The sequence below is a fragment of the Ambystoma mexicanum genome, chromosome 1p (genome assembly GCF_040938575.1).
Source record: "Ambystoma mexicanum isolate Mex_15411 chromosome 1p, UKY_AmexF1_1, whole genome shotgun sequence".
Lineage (NCBI taxonomy): Eukaryota > Metazoa > Chordata > Amphibia > Caudata > Ambystomatidae > Ambystoma > Ambystoma mexicanum.
In genome coordinates this window covers 1,025,707,056-1,025,716,442 of record NC_090921.1, presented here as the reverse complement: position 1 = coordinate 1,025,716,442, position 9,387 = coordinate 1,025,707,056, and the positions used below count along the sequence as shown (strand labels likewise).

General features: G+C 41.4%; 4 non-coding genes across 4 annotated transcripts; all 4 read left to right on the top strand.

Moving 5' to 3' along the window:
* Positions 1 to 319: 319 nt before the first annotated feature.
* Positions 320 to 405, top strand: TRNAY-GUA (transfer RNA tyrosine (anticodon GUA)). Its single transcript is given in 2 exon segments — positions 320 to 356; positions 370 to 405. It is a non-coding gene; the product is annotated as a tRNA-Tyr (tRNA).
* A 2,498-nt stretch (positions 406 to 2,903) lies between these two features.
* Positions 2,904 to 2,989, top strand: TRNAY-GUA (transfer RNA tyrosine (anticodon GUA)). Its single transcript is given in 2 exon segments — positions 2,904 to 2,940; positions 2,954 to 2,989. It is a non-coding gene; the product is annotated as a tRNA-Tyr (tRNA).
* A 3,144-nt stretch (positions 2,990 to 6,133) lies between these two features.
* On the top strand, positions 6,134 to 6,219 carry TRNAY-GUA (transfer RNA tyrosine (anticodon GUA)). Its single transcript is given in 2 exon segments — positions 6,134 to 6,170; positions 6,184 to 6,219. It is a non-coding gene; the product is annotated as a tRNA-Tyr (tRNA).
* Positions 6,220 to 8,718: 2,499 nt separating this feature from the next.
* On the top strand, positions 8,719 to 8,804 carry TRNAY-GUA (transfer RNA tyrosine (anticodon GUA)). The gene is given in 2 exon segments: positions 8,719 to 8,755; positions 8,769 to 8,804. It is a non-coding gene; the product is annotated as a tRNA-Tyr (tRNA).
* Positions 8,805 to 9,387: the final 583 nt, after the last annotated feature.

The window sequence follows — 9,387 nt, the reverse complement described above, 5'->3', positions numbered from 1 at the left end:
ATTTCTCAAGGGAAATAAGAGAACACTATACACCATCCAAGATATTAAAATATTGTCAAGGCCCAACGCGGCTGAATACTCTGAGGAGATTGCCTGTGAGGTGCCGCCTTTCAACTTTTCCCCCTTAGTATGGTGGTCAGTAACATGCGGGAGACTGCGGAGGGGGTCATTTTTTTAATTGGGAACTGATGTGCTTTTACTCAATTCGGGAACCTCACAAGCCAAATTTGTAGTATTTTGCACGAATTGCAAGAGATGTTTACAAGTCGACGGTTGAAGTGGAAGCTCGTATTGAGTTTGCTAGAGTTGATTTGCCAATCCTTCGATAGCTCAGTTGGTAGAGCGGAGGACTGTAGTAGTAAAACAGGCATCCTTAGGTCGCTGGTTCAAATCCGGCTCGAAGGACTCTTGCCAAATTCACATTTTATTGAATACTTGGAAAGTAAAATACTTGGAAAGTAAAATAACAGACAATTTATAATTATATTTTATTTCATCACTGAAAATAGATGCCTTTTGCTTTGAGGCTGTGGCCACGTTATTTTTCTGTCCAACACCAATCTTCGTTGGTTTCCTGTGACGTGTTTTGGATCCCCATCTCTTGCTATGAACTGACAAAACAGCAGAATCCCCTTGACAATCTTGATTTCTCAAGGGAAATGGGAGAACACCATACACCATCCAAGATATTAAAATATTGTCAAGGCCGAACACTGATGAATACTCTGAGGAGATGGCCTGTGAGGCGCCGCCTTTCAACTTTTCCTCCTTAGTATGGTGGTCAGTAACATGCGGGAGACTGCGGAGGCGGTCATTTTTTTAATTGGGAACTGATGTGCTTTTACTCAATTCGGGAACCTCACAAGCCAAATTTGTAGTATTTTGCACGAATTGCAAGAGATGTTTGCATGTCGACGGTTGAAGTGGAAGCTCGAATTGAGCTTGCTAGAAAACGGTTTGCCAAGCCTTCGATAGCTCAGTTGGTAGAGGGGAGGACTGTAGTGGTAAAACAGGCATCCTTAGGTCGCTGGTTCAAATCCGGCTCGAAGGACTTTTGCCAAATGCAAATTTTATTGAATACTTGGAAAGTAAAATACTTGGAAAATAAAATAACAGACAATTTATAATTATATTATATTTCATCACTGAAAATAGATGCCTTTTGCTTTGAGGCTGTGGCCACATTATGTTTCTGTCCGACACCAATCTTCGTTGGTTTCCTGTGAGGTGTTTTGGATCCCCATCTCTTGCTATGAACTGACAAAACAGCAGAATCCCCTTGACAATCTTGATTTCTCAAGGGAAATGGGAGAACACTATACACCATCCAAGATATTAAAATATTGTCAAGGCCCAACACGGCTGAATACTCTGAGGAGATGGCCTGTAAGGCGCGCCTTTCAACTTTTCCCCCTTAGTATGGTGGTCATTAACATGCGGGAGACTGCGGAGGGGTCATTTTTTTAATTGGGAACTGATGTGCTTTTACTCAATTCGGGAACCTCACAAGCCAAATTTGTAGTATTTTGCACGAATTGCAAGAGATGTTTACAAGTCGACGGTTGAAGTGGAAGCTCGTATTGAGTTTGCTAGAGAATGATTTGCCAAGCCTTTGATAGCTCAGTTGAAAGAGCGAAGGACTGTAGTGGTAAAACAGGCATCCTTAGGTCACTGGTTCAAATCCGGCTCGAAGGACTTTTGCCAAATGCAAATTTTATTGAATACTTGGAAAGTAAAATACTTGGAAAATAAAATAACAGACAATTTATAATTATATTATATTTCATCACTGAAAATAGATGCCTTTTGCTTTGAGGCTGAGGCCACGTTATGTTTCTGTCCAACACCAATCTTCATTGGTTTCCTGTGAGGTGTTTTGGATCCCCATCTCTTGCTATGAACTGACAAAACAGCAGAATCCCCTTGACAATCTTGATTTCTCAAGGGAAATGGGAGAACACCATACACCATCCAAGATATTAAAATATTGTCAAGGCCGAACACTGATGAATACTCTGAGGAGATGGCCTGTGAGGCGCCGCCTTTCAACTTTTCCTCCTTAGCATGGTGGTCAGTAACATGCGGGAGACTGCGGAGGCGGTCATTTTTTTAATTGGGAACTGATGTGCTTTTACTCAATTCGGGAACCTCACAAGCCAAATTTGTAGTATTTTGCACGAATTGCAAGAGATGTTTGCATGTCGACGGTTGAAGTGGAAGCTCGAATTGAGCTTGCTAGAGAACGGATTGCAAAGCCTTAGATAGCTCAGTTGGTAGAGGGGAGGACTGTAGTGGTAAAACAGGCATCCTTATGTCGCTGGTTCAAATCCGGCTCGAAGGTCTTTTGCCAAATGCAAATTTTATTGAATACTTGGAAAGTAAAATACTTGGAAAATAACATAACAGACAATTTATAATTATATTATATTTCATCTCTGAAAATAGATGCCTTTTGCTTTGAGGCTGTGGCCACATTATTTTTCTGTCCAACACCAATCTTCTTTGGTTTCCTGTGAGGTGTTTTTTTGATCCCCATCTCTTGCTATGAACTGGCAAAACAGCAGAATCCCCTTGACAATCTTGATTTCTCAAGGGAAATGAGAGAACAGTATACACCATCCAAGATATTAAAATATTGTCAAGGCCCAACACGGCTGAATACTCTGAGGAGATGGCCTGTGAGGCGCCGCCTTTCAACTTTTCCCCCTTAGTATGGTGGTCAGTAACATGCGGGAGACTGCGGAGGGGGTCATTTTTTTAATTGGGAACTGATGTGCTTTTACTCAATTCGGGAACGTCACAAGCCAAATTTGTAGTATTTTGCACGAATTGCAAGAGATGTTTACAAGTCGACGGTTGAAGTGGAAGCTCGTATTGAGTTTGCTAGAGAACGATTTGCCAAGCCTTTGATAGCTCAGTTGGTAGAGCGGAGGACTGTAGTGGTAAAACAGGCATCCTTAGGTCGCTGGTTCAAATCCGGCTCGAAGGACTTTTGCCAAATGCACATTTTATTGAATACTTGGAAAGTAAAATACTTGGAAAGTAAAATAACAGACAATTTATAATTATATTATATTTCATCACTGAAAATAGATGCCTTTTGCTTTGAGGCTGTGGCCACGTTATTTTTCTGTCAGACACCAATCTTAGTTGGTTTCCTGTGAGGTATTTTGGATCCCCATCTCTTGCTATGAACTGACAAAACAGCAGAATCCCCTTGACAATCTTGATTTCTCAAGGGAAATGGGAGAACACTATTCACCATCCAAGATATTAAAATATTGTCAAGGCCGAACACTGATGAATACTCTGAGGAGATGGCCTGTGAGGCGCCGACTTTCAACTTTTCCTCCTTTGTATGGTGGTCAGTAACATGCGGGAGACTGCGGAGGGGGTCATTTTTTTATTTGTGAACTGATGTGCTTTTACTCAATTCGGGAACCTCACAAGCCAAATTTGTAGTATTTTGCACGAATTGCAAGAGATGTTTGAATGTCGAGGGTTGAAGTGGAAGCTCGTATTGAGCTTGCTAGAGACTGATTTGCCAAGCCTTTGATAGCTCAGTTGGTAGAGCGGAGGACTGTAGTGGTAAAACAGGCATCCTTAGGTCGCTGGTTCAAAACCGGCTCGAAGGACTTTTGCCAAATGCACATTTTATTGAATACTTGGAAAGTAAAATACTTGGAAAATAACATAACAGACAATTTATAATTATATTATATTTCATCACTGAAAATAGATGCCTTTTGCTTTGAGGCTGTGACCACCTTATTTTTCTGTCCAACACAAATCTTCATTGGTTTCCTGTGAGGTGTTTTGGATCCCCATCTCTTGCTATGAACTGGCAAAACAGCAGAATCCCCTTGACAATCTTGATTTCTCAAGGGAAATAAGAGAACACTATACACCATCCAAGATATTAAAATATTGTCAAGGCCCAACGCGGCTGAATACTCTGAGGAGATTGCCTGTGAGGTGCCGCCTTTCAACTTTTCCCCCTTAGTATGGTGGTCAGTAACATGCGGGAGACTGCGGAGGGGGTCATTTTTTTAATTGGGAACTGATGTGCTTTTACTCAATTCGGGAACCTCACAAGCCAAATTTGTAGTATTTTGCACGAATTGCAAGAGATGTTTACAAGTCGACGGTTGAAGTGGAAGCTCGTATTGAGTTTGCTAGAGTTGATTTGCCAATCCTTCGATAGCTCAGTTGGTAGAGCGGAAGACTGTAGTAGTAAAACAGGCATCCTTAGGTCGCTGGTTCAAATCCGGCTCGAAGGACTCTTGCCAAATTCACATTTTATTGAATACTTGGAAAGTAAAATACTTGGAAAGTAAAATAACAGACAATTTATAATTATATTTTATTTCATCACTGAAAATAGATGCCTTTTGCTTTGAGGCTGTGGCCACGTTATTTTTCTGTCCGACACCAATCTTCGTTGTTTTCCTGTGACGTGTTTTGGATCCCCATCTCTTGCTATGAACTGACAAAACAGCAGAATCCCCTTGACAATCTTGATTTCTCAAGGGAAATGGGAGAACACCATACACCATCCAAGATATTAAAATATTGTCAAGGCCGAACACTGATGAATACTCTGAGGAGATGGCCTGTGAGGCGCCGCCTTTCAACTTTTCCTCCTTAGTATGGTGGTCAGTAACATGCGGGAGACTGCGGAGGCGGTCATTTTTTTAATTGGGAACTGATGTGCTTTTACTCAATTCGGGAACCTCACAAGCCAAATTTGTAGTATTTTGCACGAATTGCAAGATATGTTTGCATGTCGACGGTTGAAGTGGAAGCTCGAATTGAGCTTGCTAGAAAACGGTTTGCCAAGCCTTCGATAGCTCAGTTGGTAGAGGGGAGGACTGTAGTGGTAAAACAGGCATCCTTAGGTCGCTGGTTCAAATCCGGCTCGAAGGACTTTTGCCAAATGCAAATTTTATTGAATACTTGGAAAGTAAAATACTTGGAAAATAACATAACAGACAATTTATAATTATATTATATTTCACCACTGAAAATAGATGCCTTTTGCTTTGAGGCTGTGGCAACATTATTTTTCTGTCCAACACCAATCTTCTTTGGTTTCCTGTGAGGTGTTTCTTTGATCCCCATCTCTTGCTATGAACTGGCAAAACAGCATAATCCCCTTGACAATCTTGATTTCTCAAGGAAAATGAGAGAACACTATACACCATCCAAGATATTAAAATATTGTCAAGGCCCAACGCGGCTGAATACTCTGAGGAGATGGCCTGTGAGGTGCCGCCTTTCAACTTTTCCCCCTTAGTATGGTGGTCAGTAACATGCGGGAGACTGCGGCGGGGGTCATTTTTTTAATTGGGAACTGATGTGCTTTTACTCAATTCGGGAACCTCACAAGCCAAATTTGTAGTATTTTGCACGAATTGCAAGAGATGTTTGAATGTCGACGGTTGAAGTGGAAGCTCGTATTGAGCTTGCTAGAGACTGATTTGCCAAGCCTTCGATAGCTCAGTTGGTAGAGCAGAGGACTGTAGTGGTAAAACAGGCATCCTTAGGTCGCTGGTTCAAATCCAGATTTAAGGACTTTTGCCAAATGCAAATTTTATTGAATACTTGGAAAGTAAAATACTTGGAAAATAAAATAACAGACAATTTATAATTATATTATATTTCATCACTGAAAATAGATGCCTTTTGCTTTGAGGCTGTGGCCACGTTATGTTTCTGTCCAACACCAATCTTCATTGGTTTCCTGTGAGGTGTTTCGGATCCCCATCTCTTGCTATGAACTGGCAAAACAGCAGAATCCCCTTGACAATCTTGATTTCTCAAGGGAAATGAAAGAACACTATACACCATCCAAGATATTAAAATATTGTCAAGGCCCAACGCTGCTGAATACTCTGAGGAGATGGCCTGTGAGGTGCCGCCTTTCAACTTTTCCCCCTTAGTATGGTGGTCAGTAACATGCGGGAGACTGCGGAGGGGGTCATTTTTTTAATTGGGAACTGATGTGCTTTTACTCAATTCGGGAACCTCACAAGCCAAATTTGTAGTATTTTGCACGAATTGCAAGAGATGTTTACAAGTCGACGGTTGAAGTGAAAGCTCGTATTGAGTTTGCTAGAGTTGATTTGCCAAGCCTTCGATAGCTCAGTTGGTAGAGCGGAGGACTGTAGTGGTAAAACAGGCATCCTTAGGTCGCTGGTTCAAATCCGGCTCGAAGGACTCTTGCCAAATGCACATTTTATTGAATACTTGGAAAGTAAAATACTTGGAAAGTAAAATAACAGACAATTTATAATTATATTATATTTCATCACTGAAAATAGATGCCTTTTGCTTTGAGGCTGTGGCCACGTTATTTTTCTGTCCAACACGAATCTTCATTGGTTTCCTGTCAGGTGTTTTGGATCCCCATCTCTTGCTATGAACTGGCAAAACAGCAGAATCCCCTTGACAATCTTGATTTCTCAAGGGAAATGAGAGAACACTATACACCATCCAAGATATTAAAATATTGTCAAGGCCCAACACGGCTGAATACTCTGAGGAGATGGCCTGTGAGGCGCCGCCTTTCAACTTTTCCCCCTTAGTATGGTGGTCATTAACATGCGGGAGACTGCGGAGGGGTCATTTTTTTAATTGGGAACTGATGTGCTTTTACTCAATTCGGGAACCTCACAAGCCAAATTTGTAGTATTTTGCACGAATTGCAAGAGATGTTTACAAGTCGACGGTTGAAGTGGAAGCTCGTATTGAGTTTGCTAGAGAATGATTTGCCAAGCCTTTGATAGCTCAGTTGAAAGAGCGGAGGACTGTAGTGGTAAAACAGGCATCCTTAGGTCACTGGTTCAAATCCGGCTCGAAGGACTTTTGCCAAATGCAAATTTTATTGAATACTTGGAAAGTAAAATACTTGGAAAGTAAAATAACAGACAATTTATAATTATATTTTATTTCATCACTGAAAATAGATGCCTTTTGCTTTGAGGCTGTGGCCACGTTATTTTTCTGTCCGACACCAATCTTCGTTGGTTTCCTGTGACGTGTTTTGGATCCCCATCTCTTGCTATGAACTGACAAAACAGCAGAATCCCCTTGACAATCTTGATTTCTCAAGGGAAATGGGAGAACACCATACACCATCCAAGATATTAAAATATTGTCAAGGCCGAACACTGATGAATACTCTGAGGAGATGGCCTGTGAGGCGCCGCCTTTCAACTTTTCCTCCTTAGCATGGTGGTCAGTAACATGCGGGAGACTGCGGAGGCGGTCATTTTTTTAATTGGGAACTGATGTGCTTTTACTCAATTCGGGAACCTCACAAGCCAAATTTGTAGTATTTTGCACGAATTGCAAGAGATGTTTGCATGTCGACGGTTGAAGTGGAAGCTCGAATTGAGCTTGCTAGAGAACAGATTGCAAAGCCTTAGATAGCTCAGTTGGTAGAGGGGAGGACTGTAGTGGTAAAACAGGCATCCTTATGTCGCTGGTTCAAATCCGGCTCGAAGGTCTTTTGCCAAATGCAAATTTTATTGAATACTTGGAAAGTAAAATACTTGGAAAATAACATAACAGACAATTTATAATTATATTATATTTCATCTCTGAAAATAGATGCCTTTTGCTTTGAGGCTGTGGCCACATTATTTTTCTGTCCAACACCAATCTTCTTTGGTTTCCTGTGAGGTGTTTTTTTGATCCCCATCTCTTGCTATGAACTGGCAAAACAGCAGAATCCCCTTGACAATCTTGATTTCTCAAGGGAAATGAGAGAACAGTATACACCATCCAAGATATTAAAATATTGTCAAGGCCCAACACGGCTGAATACTCTGAGGAGATGGCCTGTGAGGCGCCGCCTTTCAACTTTTCCCCCTTAGTATGGTGGTCAGTAACATGCGGGAGACTGCGGAGGGGGTCATTTTTTTAATTGGGAACTGATGTGCTTTTACTCAATTCGGGAACGTCACAAGCCAAATTTGTAGTATTTTGCACGAATTGCAAGAGATGTTTACAAGTCGACGGTTGAAGTGGAAGCTCGTATTGAGTTTGCTAGAGAACGATTTGCCAAGCCTTCGATAGCTCACTTGGTAGAGCGGAGGACTGTAGTGGTAAAACAGGCATCCTTAGGTCGCTGGTTCAAATCCGGCTCGAAGGACTTTTGCCAAATGCACATTTTATTGAATACTTGGAAAGTAAAATACTTGGAAAGTAAAATAACAGACAATTTATAATTATATTATATTTCATCACTGAAAATAGATGCCTTTTGCTTTGAGGCTGTGGCCACGTTATTTTTCTGTCAGACACCAATCTTAGTTGGTTTCCTGTGAGGTATTTTGGATCCCCATCTCTTGCTATGAACTGACAAAACAGCAGAATCCCCTTGACAATCTTGATTTCTCAAGGGAAATGGGAGAACACTATTCACCATCCAAGATATTAAAATATTGTCAAGGCCGAACACTGATGAATACTCTGAGGAGATGGCCTGTGAGGCGCCGACTTTCAACTTTTCCTCCTTTGTATGGTGGTCAGTAACATGCGGGAGACTGCGGAGGGGGTCATTTTTTTATTTGTGAACTGATGTGCTTTTACTCAATTCGGGAACCTCACAAGCCAAATTTGTAGTATTTTGCACGAATTGCAAGAGATGTTTGAATGTCGAGGGTTGAAGTGGAAGCTCGTATTGAGCTTGCTAGAGACTGATTTGCCAAGCCTTCGATAGCTCAGTTGGTAGAGCGGAGGACTGTAGTGGTAAAACAGGCATCCTTAGGTCGCTGGTTCAAATCCGGCTCGAAGGACTTTTGCCAAATGCACATTTTATTGAATACTTGGAAAGTAAAATACTTGGAAAATAACATAACAGACAATTTATAATTATATTATATTTCATCACTGAAAATAGATGCCTTTTGCTTTGAGGCTGTGGCCACATTATTTTTCTGTCCAACACCAATCTTCTTTGGTTTCCTGTGAGGTGTTTCTTTGATCCCCATCTCTTGCTATGAACTGGCAAAACAGCATAATCCCCTTGACAATCTTGATTTCTCAAGGAAAATGAGAGAACACTATACACCATCCAAGATATTAAAATATTGTCAAGGCCCAACGCGGCTGAATACTCTGAGGAGATGGCCTGTGAGGTGCCGCCTTTCAACTTTTCCCCCTTAGTATGGTGGTCAGTAACATACGGGAGACTGCGGAGGGGGTCATTTTTTTAATTGTGAACTGATGTGCTTTTACTCAATTCGGGAACCTCACAAGCCAAATTTGTAGTATTTTGCACAAATTGCAAGAGATGTTTGAATGTCGAGGGTTGAAGTGGAAGCTCGTATTGAGCTTGCTAGAGACTGATTTGCCAAGCCTTCGATAGCTCAGTTGGTA